The sequence below is a fragment of the Dromiciops gliroides genome, chromosome 3 (genome assembly GCF_019393635.1).
Source record: "Dromiciops gliroides isolate mDroGli1 chromosome 3, mDroGli1.pri, whole genome shotgun sequence".
NCBI classification, from domain to species: Eukaryota; Metazoa; Chordata; class Mammalia; order Microbiotheria; family Microbiotheriidae; genus Dromiciops; species Dromiciops gliroides.
The window spans coordinates 370,761,190-370,787,431 of record NC_057863.1 but is presented as its reverse complement, the minus strand read 5'-3'; the positions used below and the strand labels follow the sequence as shown (position 1 = coordinate 370,787,431).

The following is a 26,242-nucleotide window of genomic DNA, read 5'->3' as shown; positions in this document are numbered from 1 at the left end:
CTATAACAAAGAAAGACAAAAAGAAATAGGCTGAATGAGAAACTAGGCCAAATCCACAAATAATTAATTTGCAAGTACTAAAATTAAAATTCTAAATGATAACCTTTATGACCTTTTGATGGAAGAAAAAGTCTCCTGCAAAGCTAATATAATCTCCTTTCACTATAATGACCAAAAAAAAAAAGATGAAAAGAAAGAAAAAAGCAATTAGTAGAATAAATCCGTGTATTCATAAAGCTTTGAATTCCTATTCAAATTAAATACATTCTAAACTATTTTTCCTATTTGGGTATATGACCCATATATTCTATCAAAAACTTTTTATGGTAGGTTCAAAATGATTCAAAGTAGTTTAGGCATCTCTGTTTTTTTTTTTGTTTTTACAAAACAGAATTTTGGTGAGGTGGAGTAGCAATTGGTTTCCCAACTGCATATATTAATCCATTTTTAAACTAATATATATCTATCAATCAATATTTATTGCATGACTATTATTACAATATTTTGGGTTCTATCTGGGAAATACAAAGAAAAATGACAACTGATCACTGTCATTAATGGACATATATGTACTTGAAAATGCAGTCTTACACACACACACCAGCAAAAATAAAGAACAATATTAAAGACAAAATGTGTAATACTTCAGATAGGGTAAAACATCATCTAATGAAAGAAGAATTTACAGAAGAGAAAGTATTTGTGTTGGACCTTGAAAGAGGGGTAAAATTCAATTCAATTCAATTCAATTCAATGAAATAAATATTTATTAAATGTCTCCTATCTGCAAGTCATTGTTGGTAGTGATAGGGGCAGCTAGGTGGTACAGTGGATAGAGGCCTGGGCTTGGAATCAGGAGGACTCATCTTCATAAATTCAAATTCAGCCTCAAACACTTACTAGTTGTGTGACTCTGGGTAAATCACTTAACCATATTTGCCTCAGTTTCCTCATCTGTAAAATGAGCTGGAGAAGAAAATAGTAAACCACTCCAGTATCTTTGTCAAGAAAACCCCAAATGGGGTTACAAAGAGTTGAACATGACTGAAATGACTTAACAACAATAAAAACATACACAAGTCATTTCACTGTGGTATAACAGAAAACAAAGCAGTCCTTGACCTCAGTATTCTGTTGGAAGAATTCAATCTGTACACAAGTAAGTCAGTAGAAACTAAAGAGGCTATAGCACTAAATCATTGGTACATGCAATTCTTTGTGTACTCTCTTACCTTCTGAAGCTGCAATCCCAAGTTCAGATCGAGGCCTTTCCTAGTCTATCCACTGTTAGTGTCCTCCTCCTAAGATTATCTTTTATGTGTATCATATATTTGTAAAATATACAGTTTTCTTCCCCCACTCACATTCATATGTGAGCTCCTTGAGAATAAGAAATATGTGATTTATTTTTCCTTTTTTTGGTAACTCAGTGCTTGGTATCCTATCTGGCACATGATAAGTGCTTAATCAATGCTTATTTGCTATTTGACCTGTCCATTGATGTCTAACAGCTGAAACAATTCAGTGGTGATGATTCAGATAGACCATAAAGATTTGGGAACTAATAAACATGATGACGATGATCATGATTATTTCATTATTATCCACATTTTACAGAAGAAGAAACTAAAGCAGACAGGTCAAGTGACTAACTCAGGGTTATACACCCAGTTAGTTTCTAAGAACAGATTGAACTCAGGTCTTCCTGACTCTGGATCTAGGTGATGCTTTATGTACTACCTAGCTTCCTGAACCATTTGATTTACTTGTACCATACTTCATGACTCTATGCTACATTCAACAAAGAATCCTAAGAGAAAGGAAAATATGGGGGCCAGCTAGGTGGCGTGGTAGATAAAGCACCAGCCTTGGATTCTGGAGGATGTGAATTCAAATCTGACCTCAGACACCTGACACTTACTAGCTGTGTGACTCTGGGCAAGTCACTTAACCCTCATTGCCCCAAAGAGAGAGAGAGAGAGAGAAAGAAAGGAAAATAAATCAAAATCACTTTAAGCAATTAAAGGATTTATAGGATGATAGCTGAGTCAAGTTCAACATAGTATTATCTTCTTTAACTCTACAAGTAACAGATATAAACAAATGCAAATCATTAGTTTCCATGCTATGTCCTCCATGTAGCATGCAAGAACTTTGTGTTTGGGGAATTCCTTTTTTTTTTGTCTGTTTATTTTTGCCTTTTCAGCTATATTCAATCTCCAACAGATACCTTATATATAGATGCCTAAAAATATTTGTTGACTTGAACTGAAGATGAGCAAAACCACATGGTGGAGATTATATTCTGTTATTTTTGACTGTTTCATCAAGGAAACACCCCGTGTTTCTTGAAGAAACAAAGGGGGGACTGTAATGATTGGAATGATGCCGCCTGCTGGAGACTTACTGTAGAAAAGCTCCACCATGAGGAGAAGACCTCTGAGTGCAAGCCATGCAGTAAAGGTCCTTTTCGTCAGGAAGTGACATTTGTTCGTGGGTACTGTCTATCAAGGCTACCAGCCAATCAACTTGAGGAACCTCCGATTTCTGGGAAGAGGACACGAAGGAGGAAAGAGACGCTGGTGGGACTATGCTTCCTTTTTGGCTGTGAGACATCAGCATGGTGGCAGGGAACTTCAGAAGAGGGAGATTAGGAAGGCTAGGATTGCCAGATTATAAGAAATTTCAATCTTTCTCTTTCTTTTACTATCTTTCAATAAACCCTTAAAAAAATTCTAAACTCATTTATCAGTGATTTTAGTCAGTTTCCCAAAAAAACTGGGGGGGGGGGGACAGAGTAGAACCCACATTTAGAATTTTAAATTACACACACACATAAGATTAAAACTGTTGGGTGGCTAGGTGGCACAGTGGATAAAGCACCGGCCCTGGAGTCAGGAGTACCTGAGTTCAAATCCAGCCTCAGACACTTAACACTTACTAGCTGTGTGACCCTGGGCAAGTCACTTAACCCCAATTGCCTCACTAAAAAAAATATATTAAAAATGTTAGTTAAGAAGAAAATCAGAAGAAAAAAAGTCCTACAACAATCAGAACTTGTGTATAAATCAGTATTACTGCATAATGCAGTGCTGAATTTGACATCAGAGCCCTGGAATGTATCCCTAGCCTGGCCACTTACTACTTGTGTGATGCTGAGGAAGTCATTTAGCTTACCTGGGTTTCAGTTTCCTTATCTTTTCAATTCAGTTCTGTTCAATAAATATTTATTAAGTATTTACTATGTGAAAAGCACTATGCTAAGTGCTAGGGATAAAAAAAGAGTCAAAAGATAATCTCTGCCCTCAAGGGGCTTACAAACTAAGTGGGGGGGCAACAAGCAAACAAATATATAAAAAGCTAACTATATATAGAATAGGAAATGTTTAAAAGAGGGAAAATACTCGAATTAATAAGTATTAGGGAAGGCTTTGTGTAGGAGGGTGGGATTTTAGTTGGGACTTGAAGCTAGGGAGATCAATAGTCTGAGCAGAGGAGAGAGTTTTCCAGGCATGGAGGATAGCCAAAAAAAAATGGCCAGAGCCAAGAGATAGAGTTCCTTATTCATGGAACAGCCAGTAGGTTGGTGTGTCTAGATCAAAGAGTATGTGTCAGGGAGCCAAAAAATTGAAGAGGCAGGAGAAAGCTAAATTATGAAGGGCTTTGAATGCCAAACAGAACATTTCATATTCATTCCTGGAGGCAATAGGTAGTCATTAGAGTTTGCTAAGTAGGTGGTGACATGATCAGAAATGTGTTTTAGGACAATCACTTTAAAAGATGAATGGAGGGGGGCAGCTAGGTGGCACAGTGCATAAAGCACTGGTTCTGGATTCAGAGGGATCTGAGTTCAAATCAGGCCTCAAACACTTGACACTTACTAGCTGTGTGACCCCGAGCAAGTCACTTACCCCCCATTGCCCTGAGACAAAAAAAAAGGATGAATGGAGAATGGAATTAATTCATCTGTAAAATAAAATTTTTAGACTCTAGGATTCCATGAACTCTAAAATAAGGGAGGTCAACAAGATCATTCCTAATGTCCATTTGAGCTTAAAATTGATGATCCTTTATGCAAAATACAGTAAATTAAGAGGTGTATTGGTCATTACTTAATACAATAGGATTAGGGGGGTTGAAACTAGTCATGTAAATTAAAATTATAAAAAGAATAAACTTAATTATAATTTGGATATGTTTAAAGAGCCACAATAACTTTTTTTTAAGTGAGTAATATATACACGGTAGAAACTTGCTATTCTTTGTCACTTGGGAAGATAGAATAAAAACATTATATTCTTGTTGTAAGATTTAGCTTAAAGATAAGGAAGAATCTCTCTTGGTATTAAGGATTGTTAATTATTGGCAGGGGGAAGTATATGAAGTCAAATAATTTCTTTCCCTGGAGAGTGTTGGTGATAAAATAGCTAACCATCTGCAGTGGTGGCTTATATATTGGCCCAACTAGAGGCATGGAGATGGATATATTGATTTCTAAAACTCCTTTCCCAACTTTAAGAGTCTATCATTTTATGATTAGTTAACAAACACTTACTGACCATCTGGTGTCTCAGTATTCCATTAAATGTTTGGGAGAGGAGGGAGAAAAATAATTAAAAGACATGTTCCCTGTGCTCAAGGAACTTATGAACTAGCTGGAGATATACACATTTGAGGAATACATGAGTATTTGTCAACAAATGCCAACTGATACTAGAAATTGAATCTCTCAGGCAGATAGGGATAAAATACTTAACTTGGAATCAGAAAAATCTGAGTTCAAATCCTGCCTCAGGAACTTACTAGTATTATGACCTTGAATAAGTCACTTAACCCACTTAGCCTCATTTTCTTTATTTGTAAAATGAGAATAATATCTATACCTTACATTTGATGTGGAGATCAAATGACATGTTTAAGGCACTCTGAAAAACTTAGAGCTCTATAAAAATGCTAATCATTTCTGAAGATTCTGAGAATTTTGATGAGGATGAAGACAGCCACGATGATTATAATGATGAGCTAAGTTAATACAGGCATGGGGGGGGGGGGGGGCGGGCATGCTACTTTTTGAAAAGTTCCTGGAGGACACAAGTGTTAGATTTTAAAGTTCTACTAAACAGAATGGTAGAAAAGAAGAATGTATCAATGTACTTCAGGAAGGGCTGCTGACATTTAGTAACTCAAATACCATATTTGTTGACATATTCCTATGCTTCCTTCCCCATCAAAATCCATAATTCTTCTTTCATTCAATTTTACTTTTATAACTGAAAAGTAACTTAGAGATATGCGAATGTGTTTTGTTTTTAATTAAACAATTTCTCCAAAGGCAATAGTAGCAAACCCTGGACTAGAATCTCAGTATCCATATTCCCAAACCAGTACTTTTGTAGCATACTCTTTCTTCTCATTCTTTCTTCTTTGACATGGAGTGGCACCATACATATGGAACCATAATTTACAATGACAGGTTTGGGGGTTTTTTGGGAGGGGAGGGAACTCTAATTCATTTTGATCTGAAAATTAAAGGGAATGTAATACAGCTGAGTCTGAAAGACTAAGTTATAAAATAATCTACTATGGCTTCATCCAAGATACCTTCACTAACAAACTTCAATCTACTTTTATCATTCTTATTCTATGTAAGAGGTTCTTCACTTGGGGTTCGTGAACTCGGATGGAAGAATAGAACTTTATTTACACTAACCTCCATCTGAAATTTAGAAGCATCTAGGTAGCACAGTGGATAGAGAACTGGTCCTAGTGCCAGGAAGAACTGAATTCAAATTCCAACTCAGAACAAGTCATAAAAAAAAAACCAAAACTAAATCTTTTTTTTTCTTTGCCTCAGTTTTCACAACTGTAAAACAGGGATAATAACAGGACCTACCTCACAGGGTTGTTGTGAGGATGAAAGAAGATATTTTTGAAGTGCTATAGCAGATGATATAAAGATGCTTATTCCCATAACTTCCCTCCATTTGGTTTTTCTTTCAATTAATTAGAAACATTATATGGCAAAGGGGTCCAATGCAATTCATCAGACTACCAAAAGGGTGACTAACTAAAATGCCAGAAAATGAGAATGCAGATTTAATTCATAGTGTGTTTTGATTTTTATAATTATAGGTAAAAACAAATAACAACAATAAAAAAGGTGATAGATTTGTGGTTCCAGTGACCTTGCAAATCCAAACTGTGTACACTTGTACATGTGTAGGTAAATAAGCATGCTGTCACTCTGACTTATGAAAAATTTTCTTTGAATATATACAGGTAATAGTAATGCCTCCTAGAAAATGGTGGCATATGATGATGTATACAGGCCAGGAAGGTCTTAATTAATTGATTGATTAATTGATTAATTAATTAATTAGATTAATTTTGCATTGCATAATTATATGCATAGCATTATGCTAAATACTGAGAGAAGGATGGCGTGTGTATGTGTGTGTGAGAGCAAGGGGGGCGAGGGAAAGTGTGTGTGTGTGTGTGTGTGTGTGTGTGTGTGTGTGTGTGTGTGTGTGTGTGTGTGTGTTCGCGCTTCAAGGCAGCTAGGTTTGCATAGACTATAAGTAGATAGAATTCTGAGCCTGGAGACAGGAAGACCTAAGTTTAAATCTTACCTTAAACACTTACTAGATGTGTGATCATGGATATGTCACTTAATCTGTTTCTCCAAATTCCTTAGCTATAAAATGGGGATAATAATATTCCCTATCCTATAAGGTTTTTGTGAGGATCAAAGAATATAATATTTATAAAACACATAACACAATGACTAGCACACAGTAGACAATTAATAAATGCTTCTTCCCTTGTTTTCCCTCAAGAAAAATACAATTAGGAGATAATAAAAAGCAGTATATAATTAGAAGCCAAATTATAGAGACTAGGCTACAAATGTAAAGATTTATCAAGTGAACAACAAAAGCCTCAAAGGGAGTATAGGAATTAAAGTGGGTTGTAAAAGATTGGTAAAAATACAAATAAGTAGAGAAGATAGGAAAGATACTGTAAGGGAATAAGGGTTTAATTTCTCAAGGAGCCAAAAAATGTGCCAAGAATAAGGGCCTTTAGATAAACATAAACTCCTTATACATTGGTCAAGCCTACACATGAGAAATAATCTGATCACCCTGTCAACAATCTAATGACTGGCTGTCATCTTGAGCAGTTTGCATTAGAGGAAGCTGGATTCAGTGATGGTGAACAGTGAACATTGTGATGACAGCTAAACTTGATCACAGGCATGGCCTAAACTGAACTTCCTGTTTGTTCCCAGTTTTTTGCAAGCACTTCTCATAAACATTTTGCTGGTTAATAAAGACAAAGTACTTGATACCTAGTATTAAAGGAGAGTCAGTAATACCCTACTAATGAATTACATTTGTTTCTTTCATTTTGAGAAAGGCAAATCAATACAAACTCTAATGGGCAATTTTCCTATAGAAACAAATCACTAAGAACTTCATCCTTGTGAGTAAATAAAATAAAATCTACAGACTTCAAAGGTTTTGAATATCTTAATTCCCTTAAGGTACAGTGTTATGAAACCGTAGTTAATGTACATTCCCTTTTAAATTACTCTTTTATCAAACAAGAAATATAGGCCCATCTGGCTTTTGTATCTTGAATAGAATTTGCATTAAACATTGTTATTATAAAAGCAATTCCATTTTGAGGTTTTGAACTGTTTGCTCTCAGGGTAACAAAAAGGATCTTTCACATTTTCTCAAGTATTCACTCCTTTTTTTCCCTTCAAAGCAATCTTACTGTGTTGTTTTTCATATGCATTAAGTTAGGTCTTGCAGCAATTCTGTGCCTAATTTTGACTTTCAGGTAGCATATGAGATCTTAAACTTCCTGTCACACTCTCATCGTCTTCAGATTAGAGGAGGTTGGATAGCAGCTCTAAAGGGGGAATCATGCTAATTTATTCTGTTTTAGGTTTACAAAGGCAAGCTGTAAAGTTAAGACAGTATTTTGAATAGTTATATCTTGAGGGGACACCTACTCAAAGACATTTCTTTAGGAAATCATCAACCTCTTTCAAAAAATGCTGCCACTCTTTTCCTGTCACATTTGTGAAGAACAGAAATGTGGCAAACTCACTGCCCAAATGTACTCCTTCCCTGTGTTTCAACAAAAATAATGGGTAAAAGTGGGGAATGAAATTTTTATCATGAAAAATAAAAGCAAAGGATGTAACATAGATATTCATGATTTTGTTCATCCCTCAGGCGTGAAATCTTATGGAAAATAATGAACTGAAGAATTCATGAAATACTTAAGATAAAAACAAAATATTTTTAAACCACCTCATTTTTCAACATCATATTTCTGCAGATATAAGGAGAAGCAGAGAGATACTTCAAGTCAATCCAATAAGAATGCATTTATTAAGTACCCATTATATTCAAGACACTATACTGATGTACAAGTTTTAGTACCAAATAACATTTTTAGATACATTTTGAAAATAGAATATTTTTCTTTCGAGACCTCAAACCAAAAAACAAGGCAGTAGAACAAGGCAGAGAAAGGAAACTGAATTTGATCAGAAATGATGCTGATCTCATTTAAGGAAAAAAAAGAATAAAACTGAGGTTTATTACAGCTTGAAAATAAAAAATTTAACTTTACTACATGTCTTAAAAGTTATCTTCCCTTAAGTATGAACATGATTAATTTGATTGAATCATGTCACCTTATATTTTCAGAGAATCAACGTGTCCCAGTGTACTAGAATTACTGAAAAATATACTTTGAGAAATATTTGCGATGAGTGTCTATTGGGTTAACATAATGGAGAGAGAGAGGAGGAAAATATTTCAGGACAGGAAGAATTTTATCAATGACAATATTAAAGATTCAATATCATTGTGTTCAGTAACAGGCTTAAAAGTCTACCTAATCATTTTATTAACATAATGACACAGAGATCAATGAGAGCCTTCGGTATGATTATTTTCTAATTTGATTTTTAATATTATTGTGCCTTGGTTGACATGATAGTAAAATATAAGCACTTAACTGTGCTTGGAATTTCCCAGAAAGTAATGACTTTCTCCTCTGAAGATATTCTGGCTTTTGAGAGAAGAACATGAAGAAAACAATGATAATTAACATTCAATATTATTTTTAGTGATGTTCAAATCTTCAGTTTACTACTGTCCCATAGTCACTGTAGCTTAACTGTAACACTATCTTGGAGAACACGGGCAAAAAAACCTTGTAATATGAAATATATATATATATATATGTATATATATATATATATATGCCAAATCATAAAAGTCTCACCAATGTATGCAATCCTATCTCATTCAATGGCATACAGTTTGTCTAGCAGCAATCATAAGATAAACTGAATGATATTGCAATATAACATTATTCTAGGTATTACTAGGATAACGGAATTTTCACACTTGAAACAAATTCATTGAATACACACCTAAACTAATGAAAATTGATAATATTTCTCATAAAACCTATTTAGGACCAAAATTATTGATGGTTATAATAGTTTACTTCCCAATCTGAAAATATACCTCAACTTCTGGAGCAAAGGACCATTCTTAGAATCTACACTTCCCAGTATCTTCTCCCCTCATTTTGAGGATTGCTATCTCTGATTCACATAACACAATGGAACTGCTACACTGCCACTCATAAAAACAGATTATCATATATATGCTTATTGAATATTACTATTTTCAGAAGTCTTTGTAAATAGAACTTAACTTGATCTATTCTTTGTTTTTTTACTAAAATATTAACTAGAGTAGATAGTTGGTACAAGTGGATTGAGTGCTGGGCCTGAAATCAGAAAAACTTGTTTTTCTGAGTTCAAACCTGGCCTCAGACACATACTAGCCATGTGACCTGGGAAAGTTACTTAACCCATTTGCCTCATCTTCCTCATCTGTAAAATGAGCTGGAGAAGGAAATGGTAAACCACTTCAGTATCTTTGCCAAGAAAACTCCAAATGGGCTCATGAAGAGTCAGACTCCACTGAAATCATTGAAAAATAAATTAGACTATTTGTATGAAACTGAACACCATTTTGAATAATTTGAAGTAATTACCAGTATATTCAATTCAATTTGACAAGTATTTATTAAGTACCATTATATCCCAGATAGTATGATAGGAAGCTGGGATATGAAGAAAAATAAATTAATTAAAGCAATTCTTGTCTTTCCAGAAGTTTCATTCCACTGAAATGAAACAATGTGTACCCATATAAGTTAATAAAAATTAAATACAATGTAATTTGCAAAGCTTAAGATGTTACATAAATGGTAGTTATTAAAGCTTTTATAATTAAAATTGACAAGACTTAAAAACTGAGTAGAGAAATGGTCAGTGGGGTTGATTGAATAAGAATGAAGATACAAATATGGCATCTAGGTAGTGACTCAAACAATGGTAATATCCTCAAAATAAGTTAAGAAGAAGGGTGGGAGGGGCAGCTGGGTGGTGAAGTGGATAAAGCACTGGCCCTGGATTCAGGAGGACCTGAGTTCAAATCTGACCTCAGACACTTAAAAATTACTAGCTGTGTGACCCTGGGCAAGTCCCTTAATCCCCATTGCCCTGCAAAAACAAAACAAAACAAAACAAGCAAAAAAAAAAAAAAAGAAGGGTGGGTTTAGGGGGGGAAGAAAATGAGTTCAGACATATTGCATAAGATACCTATGGAATAGGCAGAGTAGGATGGCCACCAGACAGGTAGAGATTAGGGACTGACTCAGGAGAAAAATGACAAATGAGAGGTGTCAATTGTAAAGTAATCTGCATAGTTGATTTCAATAAGAGAGTACACAGAGAAAAGAGAAGAGGGCTCAGGATAAAGCTTCAGGTGATACTCATAGTCAGAAAGCAAGACATGGAAGATGATTCTTCAAAGATTGAGAAAGTTCAATCCACAGGTAGGAAGAGAATAAGAGGAAAAAGTATCATGAAAGTGTCATGAGGAGTAATAAAAATGTTAAATATGTGAGAAATAAATATTTCTCTCTTGAATTTAATAATTAATTATTGTATTAGGACCTTCCCACCCACCCCCCACCTCATCCAGAAACTATACAGGCCCAAATCTAATCAGACAGTGAAAGAAATTCTAAGTATGAGCTAATGAGTGTATTCCTGTTCGTTGTGTTTGCTCAGATAAGCCTATGGTTGGTTCTCCCTATCATCAAGGCAGGTGATATGAAATTGACATCTCTTTCACCAAGATTTGAGTGACCTCAGTTCCATACCCTAAGATCTTCATTTTAATATAGCACACACCTCTTATTGTGTTTACCAGCCCTCAGAACACCTCATCTTTAAAAGATTATAAACTGTGACCTGACTGCAATTATGGGTCTTGGTCTGAGAGAGAAAGCCAAATGACCATCCTTTTATTAACAACCTGCTGGCTTTATTACTAAAATTATTAAATTATCCAGAAACTATGTCTCTCAACTTTTTAATAATAACAAGTATGGTGACCTGATGAAAGGATTTTAAAAGAAAAGAGACAAGTCTGGCTTAGGGTCTCCCAGGAAATTACCTTCTCACCTAGAGAGAGGTCTTTTCCTGAGGAACTCCAAATTAAGATTTTGACTCTGCTCAACCTAAAACTTCTGATTCTAATTTCACTATTTTGGGGTAAGCATACATGTAATGTTTAGCGTTTGTGCTGCAGAAGCATTTTCCTGGTTTGAACTCTCACAGGAAGGTAATCATTGGGTAGGTCCATCTACTTGAATAAGATCCTCTGAAGTAAGCTCTATGGGTATAAGAGAGAAAACCTGTGTACACAGTAAGATGACTGCCTAGATATTCAGGGCATCATGGATATTTAGCTTACAAAATCAATTATTAATGAACCCCTCTCCCCCAAAAGTACTAGAAATATGTCCTGAATTACCTGCAGGAATACAGACCAATACTCTATGAAAGGATCTCTAAAGCTACAATCTTTGCTTTCAAGTTTTTGGGGTAGATAAAAATTCAATTGCGTGTGTTAGAGGAAGTAAAGGTATGGATGGGGTTTGAGAAATAATTATTAATAACTGATAACTAAGGAGCATTCAGTGCTCTCCCCTTCTTTCTTAGTCCTTTCTCTCCCCACCCCCATCTCCTACTCCATGGTCTACTTCTCCTTGAAATTAAACTTACACTAAATCTCTTCATCTCAGGTAGGCCAAAACCAAGTTTACAAAGAATCTCAGATGAACACAGGTCCATTTATTTAGATAACCAAGGGTTTCTCAGTCCAGGGTGAGATCATTTGGGGGCCCCCACCCCATATTAAAGAGGACTACATTCTCTGAATTGATAGTCCGATGCTGTAGACAATCTCTTTGTTCAGGAGTCAATTTGTGACCCATTTACCAACTACTTTTTTTTTGGGGGGGGGGCAATGAGGGTTTAGTGACTTGCCCAGGGTCACATAGCTAGTGTCAAAGGTCTGAGGCCAGACTTGAACTCAGGTCCTCCTGAATCCAGGGCCGGTGCTTTATCCATTGTACCACCTACCTGCCCCCAACCAACTACTTTTTAAAGGGTATAAAATACCTGTGCCCCATCATGGAGTCTTTGGTTTGAGAGAGACTTCCATTGACCATCCTTTTATTAATGAACTGTCTACTTTATTAATAAAATGATTAAATTAACCAGAAACTATGTCTGTCATATTTTAATTGTCACAGAGGAAAGCCTGCCCAAGAAAAAGAAGTGAGTCAAAAGAAGTAAAGTGAAGTGAGGATATTAAAGGAAGGAAAGACAGTAGTTTTAATATCAACTTTTTACTTCTTGAGTCACTTTGAGGCTTGGTTTGTCTTTGTGTCTTTGTGTGAGAGATTTTTAAGATTAGTTTACAAAAGGGATTTGAAAAAGGCAGTGTGAAAGTCTGAGTTACTTTGGGAGGTAAAATCAGAAGGGCTTTCCCTCTCAGTAAAAACACCAAGTTGTTGTTACTATTGTTGCTGGGTTTTTTTTTTTTTTGGCTGATGTTCTTGCAGCAGCTTTTTACCACCCAAAGATAGCAAGGACTGATGAGGGAGAGCTAAAAGAGTTTTTGTTACTTCAAAGTCAGATTAATTAGATTAATTAGTTTGATTATTTAATTATGTTAATTAGATCCCAAGGGTAAAGTTTATAGATTATGTTTAAATTAAATCTAGAAAACTGCCCCTCCCCCACACCCCATATATCTGACAGGGAAATGTGTTTAAAACTGAAAAATACCATTGGGTTTCTTTGCCTTTAAGATACTTTGATCAGGGCTTTTATATAATAGACAGATGTAAAAACATTGCAAAAGCTGTTTTAATTTATTTATTAACTAATATGGGTGAAGGGTGTGACAGAAATATAGCTCTCTTGGTTTATAAATTATTAAGTGTTAACTCTCCTGATTTTAACAGGTGAAAAGAAGTACAACAACAAGGAGGGTAAGTATAATTTTTAATTTGGAAAACTATCTTAATTAGGCAAGAACATATATACACTCTAAATCTGCCCCGCCCTAAGCATCTTTGTTCTGAGAGACACAGCCGAATGACCATCCTTTTATTAGTAACCTTCTGGCTTTATTAATAAAATTATTAAATTATCCAGAAACTGTTTCTTTAATTTTTAATCATCATAATTGTTAAGGCAGATAGAGACAGAGATATTTCTGGAAGAACCATAATGATTGTTGCTCAAGGAAAACTCCAAGTGCAATCCAAACTTTTATTAGTTTGTTATGGAGGTACTAGAAAAATGACATTTGTAAAAAGTCATTTGACTGGTGAATTTGAGATGTATAAAGTCACCTTGAGTATTGAGATCCATATACTTGTATTCTATACTAATAGAAGTCCTTTTAAATTCTATGATTAGGATACCACCTGCCAAGAGAAATTTGGTGGTGTAAGAAATGGTTATTATATCCAAGCTAAGTATGCCATTACTACATGTTATGTAATATAAATAATTACTTATAAGAATGTACCTAAGGGGCAGCTAGGTGGTGCAGTGGATAGAGCACCGGCCCTGGAGTCAGGAGTACCTGAGTTCAAATCCAGCCTCAGACACTTAATACTTACTAGCTGTGTGACCCTGGGCAAGTCACTTAACCCCAATTGCCTCACTAAAAAACAAAACAAAAAAGAATGTACCTAAGTGGCATAGAGATCTGATATAAGTATGTGTAAATAGTCCCATAGTGTTGTGTGGCAACAAAGTAGATATTAAGGACAGAAAAGTCAAGGCAAAATTAGTTCTCTTTCATTGGAAGAAGAATCTCCAGTATTATGACATTTCAAACAATAGTAACTAAAACTTGGAATGGCCTATCCTTTGGCTTGCTAGAAAATTTATTGTAGGACCTAATTTTTACTTTGTTGCCATTCCTGTTTTTGCACCTCCAGAGGTTTCTCAGACAGCCATGTTCCCTGAGGAAGCTGGTCACCTGAATAAAACTAGAACCCAGTTTCAGAGGTCTAGGTGTATAAGCAACTGTCCTATGATGTCAATGACGTAGGGAGTTTGCCACTAAATTATATAGCGGCACAGAACATGTACATCATTCTTGGGATGCTAAAAGAGATGAATAGGTTTTGGAATGTGTATGGTAGTTTTTTTAAAAAATATGTAAATCATATTTTGGACCTGTATATTTAGCTGTTTTGAACCACAATTACATCCTCCTTGAGTCAAATATAAGATTGCTGTAGGTTCATGACAATATTCAGTAGTGTATAGTTTTTTACTGCCATTCTTTTTTGTTTGTTTAGATCATAATAAAGTTATATGTTTTTAAAATATCAAATGTTGCTGAGGAGTCAAGAAGAGTGGAGAATGAGCAAAGTCCATTACATTTGATCATAAAAGATCATTGGTGAGTTAGGAAAGAGTAGTTTTAGAAGAGAGGTAATATCAGCAGAGAGATTGCAAAGAAATTAGAAATAAATGGAAGCTGAGAAAGTGGAGGCAAGGAATACAGTTTGTGTTTTCTAAAAATTTGGCTGTGAAAAGAGGTATATAAGGTGGTAGGATTATGTAAAAGGTTTTTTGGTTTTCTTGCCTTTGTTTTTAGGATAGAGTGTGTAAAGTAAAAGCAAAGAAATAACATTCCTAAAAGAAGGAAAAATTCAAACCTTCCCAAGAAATTTTGACTGAATGAGCATAAAAATATAACATTTTTGTAGAAAGTCTGAGACAGAAGTTATCAAAAAATTATGCAAGTTATTAAAAGGATAGTAAGGACAAAAGCTTGTTCAGGAATGACTAACTCGAAATATTTCAAATTTTCAAAGACAGGACATTGGAAAAAATAGAGTTATACACTCATACTTTCCTATAGTTATATTACCTTGAGATAGAATAGTCTTAGATCTTGCAGGTAAAAAATAGTGTCAGAACTAGTCAATAATTGGACGAGAGTCTAAAAAGGGATATATATGTGCCCTGGAAAATCTAAATAATGACTGTATATTGGCACTTTTCCCTCTCACTTAGAATTGAGTCCATGCTCTACCACATTATGAGGAACATTTTTTAATAGTTCATATTGGGGGCAGCTAGGTTGTGCAGTGGATAAAGCACCAGCCCTGGATTCAGGAGGCCCTGAGTTCAAATTTGGCCTCAGACACTTGACACTTACTAGCTGTGTGACCCTGGGCAAGTCATTTAACCCGCATTGCCCTGCCAAAAAAAAATTAAAAAATAAAAAAGATTGTGGACCCTGTACCCACACACATAAAAAAATAGTTCAGGTTAAAGAAAATGCCTTCAAATCACACCTCAGATCCCTATGACTTCTTCATTTAATGTATTACCTTAAGCCAGATCAAATTCAATTATTGAAGAGGAACAGTGTAAATCTTCACCTCAGCAACTAAGATAAGGAAAATTAAATAAAAATCTAGCAGGATGAAAAGGAGTAAAGAGAGTTGATTTCCAAATAAGCCAATACTACCAAGTTAATCAAGAAGTATATTAATGCCTTATTGATAATAAGTCAACTCAAAAGTTACAAAGCAAAACCAAAACAATGTAACATCCTGAAGAGAAATTTTGAGTCTTCTTTGCACATCCATCATCATGTTCCTTAATTTTTTGCTTTTTCTAGTCCTTAAAAAAATTATCTTTGTCTTCTATCATATGGAGACCACAGTACATGCCTTGGGTTTGCGATCTCTATGCAAATGGCTCCCGACTCCATATTTCCAACAGTAATTTCTCTACTGAATTCTTGTCACATGGTTTTCTATTAGATATTTCTAACTGAATATCCTCTAGGCACCTCAAGCACAACATGTCCAAAATTGAACTCATCTTTCCCCCTGAATCTCACCCTTTTGGACTTCTTTTCCAGTTAGACAGGTTCACAACTTCAGCATTCTCCTTATATACCCCCTTTGATTCCTTCACCCTACATGTTTAATCAGTTACCAAATAATGTAATTTCTTTCTCCATATTATCTTTTTTATCATCCCCCTTCTCTCTACTCACACCGTTACTTACCTAACTCAAGCTATTAATTCCTCTGACACAAATTAATTTAAAATAATCGAATCAGTCTCTTTGCCTCAGTTATTACCTTCCCTATGCCATCTTCCTCCATACATCTTGTAAAGTGCTGTTTAGAAAATGCTGATCTGATCATGGCTCTCACCCAGTATACTCCATGATCTCATACTGCTTGTAGAATCAATTATGAGCTCCCTTCACAACCTGATCCCAACCTAACTTTGCAACATTACTACCCTTACCACACTTGAGTCTAGCTAATCTGGCTTGCTTGCTTCTCATCACACATGATATTACATCTCAAAGTCTTTGCACTAGCTGTCTTACATGTCTTTAATGCATCACTACTTTGCCACCACTTCTTAGATCTCATTCCCTCCAAAACTCTGCTTATGTGAAATCTTCTATATGCAAGTTTTTCTAATCTCCACACTCCTAGTGGCCTTCTCACACATAACTTCTTTAAAATGTATATCTATGTATAGATTTTAAAGTTTTATATATATATATATATATATATATATATATATGCATATTTATGCATTGTAATGATTGGAATGACGCCACCTGCTGGAGACTTACTGTAGAAAAGCTCCGCCATGAGGTGAAGGTCTCTGAGGGCAAGACCATGCATCTTTTCTTTGGTGTCAGGAAGTGACCACTCATTAGATTTTAGACAGACTAGCTAGAATTTTAGTCCTCAAAGATGGCTGACCATGAAGAGGAAAGCTGAACCTCAGTCTTCTGATCTTCCAGTTGGGTAAGAAATTTCCCCTACCCTGTACCTTTAAACTGCTAAGTACCTTTAAAATTTCAAATGGACCTTTTAAACTCCCTAATTACCCCATTTTTGAGTTTAGTCTGTTTAACCAGACAAATGGGAGAGAAGATCATGTTAATGCTTTGTTTTTGTGGATTTTCTATTTTTATTTTTATTTTTGTTAGAAGAGCCAGCAAGGGTGCTCCCCCTCTCCCAACCATGCTTTTTCAGAGAAACTTCTGATTTCTGCAGTTTTTCCAAATTCTAACACTAATTGTTGCTCTAATTTTGCATGCCTGGAGTCTTCTCTAGAAGCTTTTAATCCCCTAGAAACTGGGGAAGGGGAACCCAGGCCTGAGTTTGATTCCCAGGCTGTGCACCATGTGGGAGAGGTGGTCCCCTCCCCTTCTATAGGGACCCCACCTCCTTCTCGTCCTCTCCTTGATTCTACTGCCAGGGAGGTCACGAGATCTAATCCATCTTTGTTAGGTCCTGTTCTTACACATGCGCAGCTTTCTCTACCTGCATTTTCAGCCCTACCCCAGCTGAACTGTGATTCTGAGACAACCTTAGAAAACCCTTTAAATTCCAGATGTGCTCATTTTGTTCATAATTTTGCTAATCTGCTTTTGTCTTTAATTAGTAACCTTCTAAAGCATTTGTATCATGAAAGGACCGACAGACAATATAGAGGGGTTAAAGAAGAAAAACTTAAACTGAATAAAAATGACAATCATCATCATAGTTCAAGACTCCACTTCTTTTGCCATGGAAGGGTACATATTTTACAGATATGTAGAAGTAAGCAACAAAGTATTGATATGAGTATTGGGAATTTTAGATACTGGAATCAAAAGTGTTCTAAATTCGCTCAGAGTAATAGTATCAGTTCAGAGGTTACATAGGATTTCTATGCTATTACATCTACATTTTAAAATTAATCGTATGGGTCTATTTTCATAGAGATTTTCATGCTTTTGAGATTGTGTTTTATACTTAGTTTTTTTTTAAAAAAGAATAATTGTAATAGCTTTTTTAGTCATGTGATCAAGTTTATAATACTCTTATTAATATTAAGTTCATATTCATTTAGATTTCCTTAGTTTGAATTTCATTGTCTTTTATTGTTCCATGTGTATTTTCTTCTATTCATTTGTGTATCTAATTTTGAAACATTGCAAGGTGGTTTTGATTTCATAATACAATGTTAATTCTAGGAGTATTGTGCTCCCATATTCTGAGTTGTTTGTTTTTGTTATTTTTTCTCTCAACTGATTATTCAATCGAACCCTATAAAACATTTCATTGGCAAATTGGTTGCTATGGCAAGTGTAAATTGATTCTAGAAGTATTATTTTTGATAAGCACATTCCAAAAAAAAAAAAAGAGAGAGGAGCATTTGTTAAAGTTTTTTTTTCAAAAAAAAGTTTTCTTTGAGATTGTGTTGTGATTTAACTTGTATTTAAATATGTTCTGATTTTTCACAAAAGTAATTGAATACTTTGTAAAAAAAAAAGGTATTATTTGAAATTGTTGCATAATTATATATGATATTCTGAGTCAAGATGTATTCACATTTTTTGTGATCATTTATTATCCTCAATTTTTAAATCCATAGGAGACTTGGATTATGGGAACTTATCATTTAAGGCATTAATTGCCTTTATTCTGAGTTATCAGATGCCAGTTGGCCAAGATGCCATCCAATCACAAGAGGAATACATGCAAGAGCAGACATTGAACTGTCACATGAGGGGAGACATGCAGGAAGTCAAGGTATGGCCAAGGGAATGGCTTTTGACAAATGTTGAGGTTGTATTCTCTTGGTTTAATTTTTTATTTTATTTTTCCCCACAATACTGTACAGATGGCTGGAAGTTTTGATCCCACACATCTCATTCTACACCTGGCTTCTATGCTCCCTCCTATATGTCTGATGCCATGGACATCTCAATTCCATGCATCTGATTAAGTCTGACTCAGTTTCCTCCAATATGTTCAGTGGCATGGACATATATTCCATCCACCTATTTTAAGCCTGGCATACTGCATGGACAGTATATATTGCTCAAGCGTGGGAATGCTCATATCCCATCATTTCTCTGTTCTTTTATGGATACCCCCATAATTATTTCAGGTGTCATGATAAATACAGTGTTGAATTTGGCCTTGACATCTGTTACCAATCATGTTAGATTTTTTAATTTCTCATAATGGCATGAGGATAATTAGGCAAAAAGTGATGAAACAAAGATAAAAATTATTTTTTTAAATTAATATTGCAGCAATTGTCTTCTCAATTTACCCTCCATAAGGGGGGACTATAGTAATATTAAGTTTTAGAGAATGTTTTGATTTTTGTTTTATTATATGTTTCATGTGCAACAACTAAGATTCTGAATTCCCTTAGACATGTTTTTGAGAACTTTCATTGTTTGATTTGATTATTGACAAAGCTATTTTAAAGTTGTGTTAAGCTCAATTTTGTAGGAAATTTTCCTGGCTGATTACCAGTATCCACACATCAACCCCTGAAAAGACTTCCATTCCATGACTAGACCCAGAGGACATACCAAGAATCATCTAAGAAAAGACTTTAAATGAACAGTTTTGTTTTGTTTTGTTTTGTTTCTCTTTCTGTTATAATATACACTATCTGTTACATGTACTCTCTGCAGAGGCCCTCCCTTTGCAAGACCAATGCTAAAGTGCTGGTTCATGAGGACAAAAAACCACCCCTCTGACAAAACTTTCCTCTCTCCCTTTTCTATATTGTTATTATCATCTTGTTAGTTAGCATAGGATATTATATTCTGTTATTTTTGACTGTTTCATCAAGGAAACACCCTGTTTCTTGAAGAAACAAAAGGGGGACTGTAATGATTGAAATGACGCCACCTGCTGGAGACTTACTGTAGAAAAGCTCTGCCATGAGGTGAAGGTCTCTGAGGGCAAGACCATGCATCTTTTCTTTGGCATCAGGAAGTGACATTTGCTTGTCAAAGGAAGAAGGGGGAGCCTGGTGCTCTGACTCTCTCTCTTTCCTGAGGACTCTGGTGAAAAAGGCAGCTAGAAATGCACTCTCCCTTTAATGGATAGATGAATCTAGGCCTTTCCTTCTCTCTTTACCAAATTCTTATTCTCCTTAATAAATGTTTAAAAGTCTAACTCTTGATAAAGCTTATAATTTATTGGTGACCACTCATTAGATTTTAGACTAGCTAAAATTTTAGCTTTTACAGCACATATGTAAATATATATGGATATGTTTTATATGTGTGTAATATGTTATGAAATTTGTATATTTATATAATTTGTATATTATAAATTATATATTTATGTAATTTATAAGCTCCTTGAGGGCAAGGACAAGCTCGTTTTTGGCTTTGTATTTCCAAATCTATTACAGTGTGTAGCACATAGTAGGCACTTAAAAATGCTTACTGATCGCTTGAATGAGTGGATTCTAGTATAGTTTAAAGGGATATATTAGATCGCAGGGATAAAAGAGCTATAAAACAATCCCTACTGTTATCAAGGAGCTTTCAAAATAATAGAGGAGACAGGATTAATTCACATACACGTACTTAAATATCAAAGTGTTTATAACCTAATTAAAATGAACTTTTTGAAATCTATTTAAGTACCATAGATTTATACTGATGTTAAATCTGGATGGTCATTTTTTTTTTCTGGGGGAAAATTAAGTTGAACCAAAATACATTTTCCTTGTGATTCATTTGTCCCATCCTTTTTCTATGAAGGTTGAATTCACAGAAACACAGAACATTTGGACTAACCAAAAGATTTAGTGGGTGGAGTCCATAGTAAAACCTGAAGGTTGTCATTTCTGTAACAGAGATGGCTATTTCTGGCTTTCTAGGCATCTGTGGTGCTATGTAGCAAGGATAAAATAAATCAAAGACACTGAATCTTTTGGTTAGTTCCATTCCTTCATTGAACCTATAGAAAGTGTTGAAATAGTGATATATAAAATGCAGGTCCAAATCCCTACCTTCATTGAGGACTAAGGTGTTTTTAGAAGCAGACTACCTTTAATGATATAATTTACCAGATAATCAGTAAAGTCTCTATTTCATTTTTCCTGGTCAGACACATATTGATATAGAAAAATGCTCTTATGTCTTTGAAGGAGAGAAATATTCATTCAATTTTGAAATGTTCCAGTGTCAAGGATTTATGATTGTTAATGTGAGAGGCTTAAGTTAGATGATTTACTCATGATCAAACATCCTGAAGACTTCTTGAAAAGGAATTTATAATCATTAAAGATACAAAATTAACAGGTAACACAACACCTGCCTACTATGTAGAAATAACATGTCAAATCACAAAGTTTTCATAATGCTTATTCACTGATCATTGAACTATTTTCATCTCTGAGATTCATAATGAATGATCAGATCTTATTGTTGATTTTGTTGTTGCTGTTCTTTTTGTGTTTTTGTGTGTTTGGGGTTTTCTTTGGGGGCAGAGTTTTGTTTTTTTGTTGTTGTTTTTTTTTAATCTGAGTTTCCAAAAAGGAAACAGTGAAATTTATAGGTAACTCTATTCCTTATGTTCCAATTAGCCTAAATATGTTCTTACTCAGAAAAAAAAAAAGTCAACCACATTCCCTTTTCCTTTTTGCCCATTGATGGAAATCTTAACAAGCAGTCATTGGGTAGAAAAAGCAAAAGGAATGAAATGAGTAAGTACAGAGAATTAATAATTCATAAATTGCATAACAAAAGGCACATGACAGAATGTAAACACTTCTTTGGCCAGGTGAATTCATGATTTATATTTGTATAACTGCATTGAATTATTGAAGAAGTGAGACCAATATCTATATAACTCAATATGGCAGGGAACAGCATATTGTTTAAAGGCTCAAAATATATTAGATATATTTGATTATGAGAACTAGATGAAAATGTTTCTCCATAGGAAATCAGCTTGCTTGTTAAACTTCATAGTTGACTTATACCTTTAACATAAGTAGAAGTTAACAGAATTTAATGGAAAATGTTAAGCAGAGAAGATAGAAAATAGAGTGAATGATGAAAAATGAAGAGCAATACACAAAGCAGGGACGTTTATAGTTCTATCCCCAATTGCCCTATATTGGAAAATAAGAGCAACAGAAAGAAAAAGATAAAAGTCATTACTATCTCTCCTTTGGAGTGGGAGACATTGAAGAGCAAAAATCAAGAGACAGTATTATCATGCTGACTTGAAAAGCCACAAGTTTCATTTTCATTGTGAACAGTAAATCAAACTCTCTCAACTGTATATAATTCTGTCCCTTCCATAAAGTTGCAGGGATAAGAACCACTACCCCATACTTCAGTGCTATATGGGAAGCTGACCTTAATTTGAGTCCAAGAAGATATAAGTAAGGGGCAGCTAGGTGGCGCAGTGGATAGAGCACCAGCCCTGGAGTCAGGAGTACCTGAGTTCAAATCCGGTGTCAGACACTTAACACTTACTAGCTGTGTGACCCTGGGCAAGTCACTTAACCCCAATTGCCTCACTAAAGAAAAAAAAAAAGAAGATATAAGTGGTAATGACCAAGGAGATGGGGACAGATGAGTCATTAGATTTGGCTACAGGACACAGAAATACCTCCTACATTTAACAGAAGGATGGACTAGCTATGAAAGGGTAAAGATGAGAGCACAATTGCCGCCATATGATCTGAAAGCCTAAGAGAGGCGCAGGTAGCTAGACATTTACCCCCAGACTACTCTCTGATATGAAATGGTATGCACTATTTGTAGCAGCTCATCTGGGAAATTTTTCTGAAGTCATGTTAGAAAAAATTTTTCTCTCAAAGAATGTGTTGCTTTATCTACTAGAACTGCCATCTTAACAGAACACCCTTTCAAATGTTATGCTAAATCCATATAGTCTTACTTAATTACCCTTATATGGTTGTGTGTCTACATTATGATATCTGTGGTATAACTGTATATGTTGTGAGTCCAATTTAAGCTAAAATAGGAAGGATGACAAATCTTTGGGTTATTTTTAAAAGGTTAATAAAATTTTAGTACTGAGTTCTCATAAAGGATTTTTGATATTAGGGTTGGTTTCTGTCACTAAGTACACCAAGGGTGTCATCTGTGGGACTGTGAATGGTCTAGGCCACGTTAATTATTTCATATACTATACTAATGCAAATAAAGCCCTGTCTACAAACTTCAAACATTTGATTAACCAGTGGTAGAAATCAACAATCCTGAAAAGAAAAAAAAAATCTTAAGTGAACTAGAACCCACTTCAATCCAAAGGAGAAGATATGGAAATTAAGTTTAAAACTTTCCTGAAAAAGAAAGAAAGATCTGAAGGTGCTTTGAGAGAAAGTCAACATTTAGAAAAGGAAAGCAGGCTGGCTAAAGGCCTAGTCCTAGTACAATCAGTACTTCCCTAAACCAAGAAATTATAAAGCTTCTCAGAGGAGCCATTGTGCTCCTCTGGAGATGAACCATGCAGATATATATGTATATGTGTGTGGATGTGGATATGGATATGTACCATATATGCACACATATGTAGATGGAATAAAGATAACATATCTATATGTGAGTACGTATAAAACTAGACTAAATTGATGGATACAAGAATACTGGATAAACATGAGATGAGAATACAGATTTGGTATGCTAAAAGCCAAATTAGGTAAATCTGGATTTAGACCTCTTTTTTTTTCTTATTCCACTCTACATCAATCAGGGGTATACATTTCTTATACATCCTAATGTCTCTACTTCTACTGTACCCATTGGATTGATTATAAGTTCTGCTTGAGAGCAAGCATTTTCCCCCAAGGTCTCTATCCCCAAGGTCTAAGCCATTGTCTTGTAGAGAGAAAGTAAGCAGTTAATAAATATTCATAGAAATCAATTTAATCTGTTTTTACAGTGTGATTTTCACATGTGGGGTGTGGTGAAAAGTAGGTATTACCTGGATATTCAATGCTAAGGAGTCTGGCTAAACACAAGAATGATTTCAAGAAGTGAATATGAGAAGAAAACAAGCCACATATTTTCTCCAATAAAAACAGATTTTAAAATGTCATTTTAACATTAATATGAAGGGTGGATAATTCTAAGAAGGAACCAGAGACAGTAGCCTATTTTATGCACTCATTGAAAAATGAAATAATCAGTGTTATATGAATTTTATTTGAATGGGTAATAGTCCATCTTTCTCATATTATACATACAATGACATGTTTATTTCAGTATCATAGCTGAATGGAAACTCTGTAATTTGATTTATTTACTTTAGCATTCCTGTTATCATTGACAGTTTAACAGTGAATTCTCTCTTCATTTTGAAATAACAGAATATTCAAAGCTCAAGGATTCTAAAAGACCCCAGAAGATTGGGATGATGTATAAAAATCAACAAAATGAAATTGTAGTAAGAATAAATATACAACTTTGGGTTTCTGTAGGTTCAAGAAATAAGGTAAACATGCAAAAGACGGTCTTGAATTAGCTTGATAGTAGTAATCTGGGGGTGGGGGGAAGGACTTATTGATTTTTGTTGACCATGAGTTCAATAGGAACCACAGTGTTACTTATCTGCTAAAAAAAAGAAGAAAAATCTAATGTTGTTTTAGGCTGAATCATAGTCAGCTAAAGGGAAGTAGATTGTTTCTGTATTCTGTATTCATCAAACTGGATTTAGAGAACTGTTTTCAGTTCTTGGTGGCCTGTAAGAGGAACAAATGAATGGCATCCAGAGTAGGGTAACCAGGGTATCAAGGGGTACCACTATCAATCAGGCCTATACTACACTCCACAACATAGATCAAGCTAGTTTTACCCTGAATGTTGATAATGTCTGTGGGACTCAATTAGCCAAAGATCAAACTACATTTCCTTAGGCCCAACTTTCTTGTAGCTATTACTGGTCACCTGATGGCATACTAAGGACTCAGTCATGTGGAATTAAGGTCCTTCACACTTGGTAGATGACCACATCCAGCCTTGCTGACCAAACATATTTCCATATGAAGACAAGTGATTGTACCAAGTACCTCTGCCAAGGCAAATTCTGCAGCATCTATAGATAGATAGATAGATAGATAGATAGATAGATAGATAGATAGATAGATAGATGGATGATGGATGATAGGTGTATATATATATCTATATGTGTGTATGCATATATATGTAATAAATATCTTTTATATATTTGTATACATATATATATATATATATACACACACACAAACACACACATATATATATATATATATATATATATATATATATATTTCTTTCTATGATTAAATGTGAGATACAGTAACAACCTGTTAAAGTAGTAGACTCTTCTCAGTTAGAGAAAAGCATACCCATATAAGGAACAGCAAGGCAATATTATCTAGTGAACTATGTTAACTCAAGAATATGAGAACAAATTTTCAGAGTTAGAGAGAAAACTGGTAAAAAAACAACTTAAGCTGACTTTTGCAGGTGCTCTAGTAAGAGTAAAAGTTCAACCCTAGTCACTACTGTACTTGCTTAATATCAACTTCTCCTCCCAGGCCTAAAATCTCTACCCCCTTTCGATCATTGATTGTATGAAGGGATATGTGGATGGAAGGGATAACATATCAAGGAGAATTTAGTTAGAACTCTTCCAGGAAGATTGTGAATGTGAGCCTAGCAACCTGTAGTTGCTCAGTGGAGGGACTTACTGATTCAGGGCTTAGGATAAATATGGGCTGCCCACTCTCAGAACTAGAACTCACTGATTGGCTTTACTGTGGGTGCCCATTCTCATGAGAATGCAATAAAGGCTTTTGTCATATCAAAGTTGCCTCTGAAAGAACTTATTTTGAGAAGGGGGTCTGTACCTGTTTCTCACATTAAGTAAACTATCTTATTTCTAAAACTTTTGAATGACCTAAGAGTACCTCATTTTATTCTATTATTGAACT

At 34.8% G+C, this 26,242-nt stretch overlaps 1 protein-coding gene and 1 pseudogene across 1 annotated transcript in view; one reads left to right on the top strand and one right to left on the bottom strand.

Moving 5' to 3' along the window:
• The window catches only part of LRP1B (LDL receptor related protein 1B), a 2,279,180-nt gene that overhangs the window by 647,110 nt on the left and 1,605,828 nt on the right, over positions 1–26,242 (bottom strand).
• On the top strand, positions 13,697–14,531 carry LOC122746108 (annotated as a pseudogene).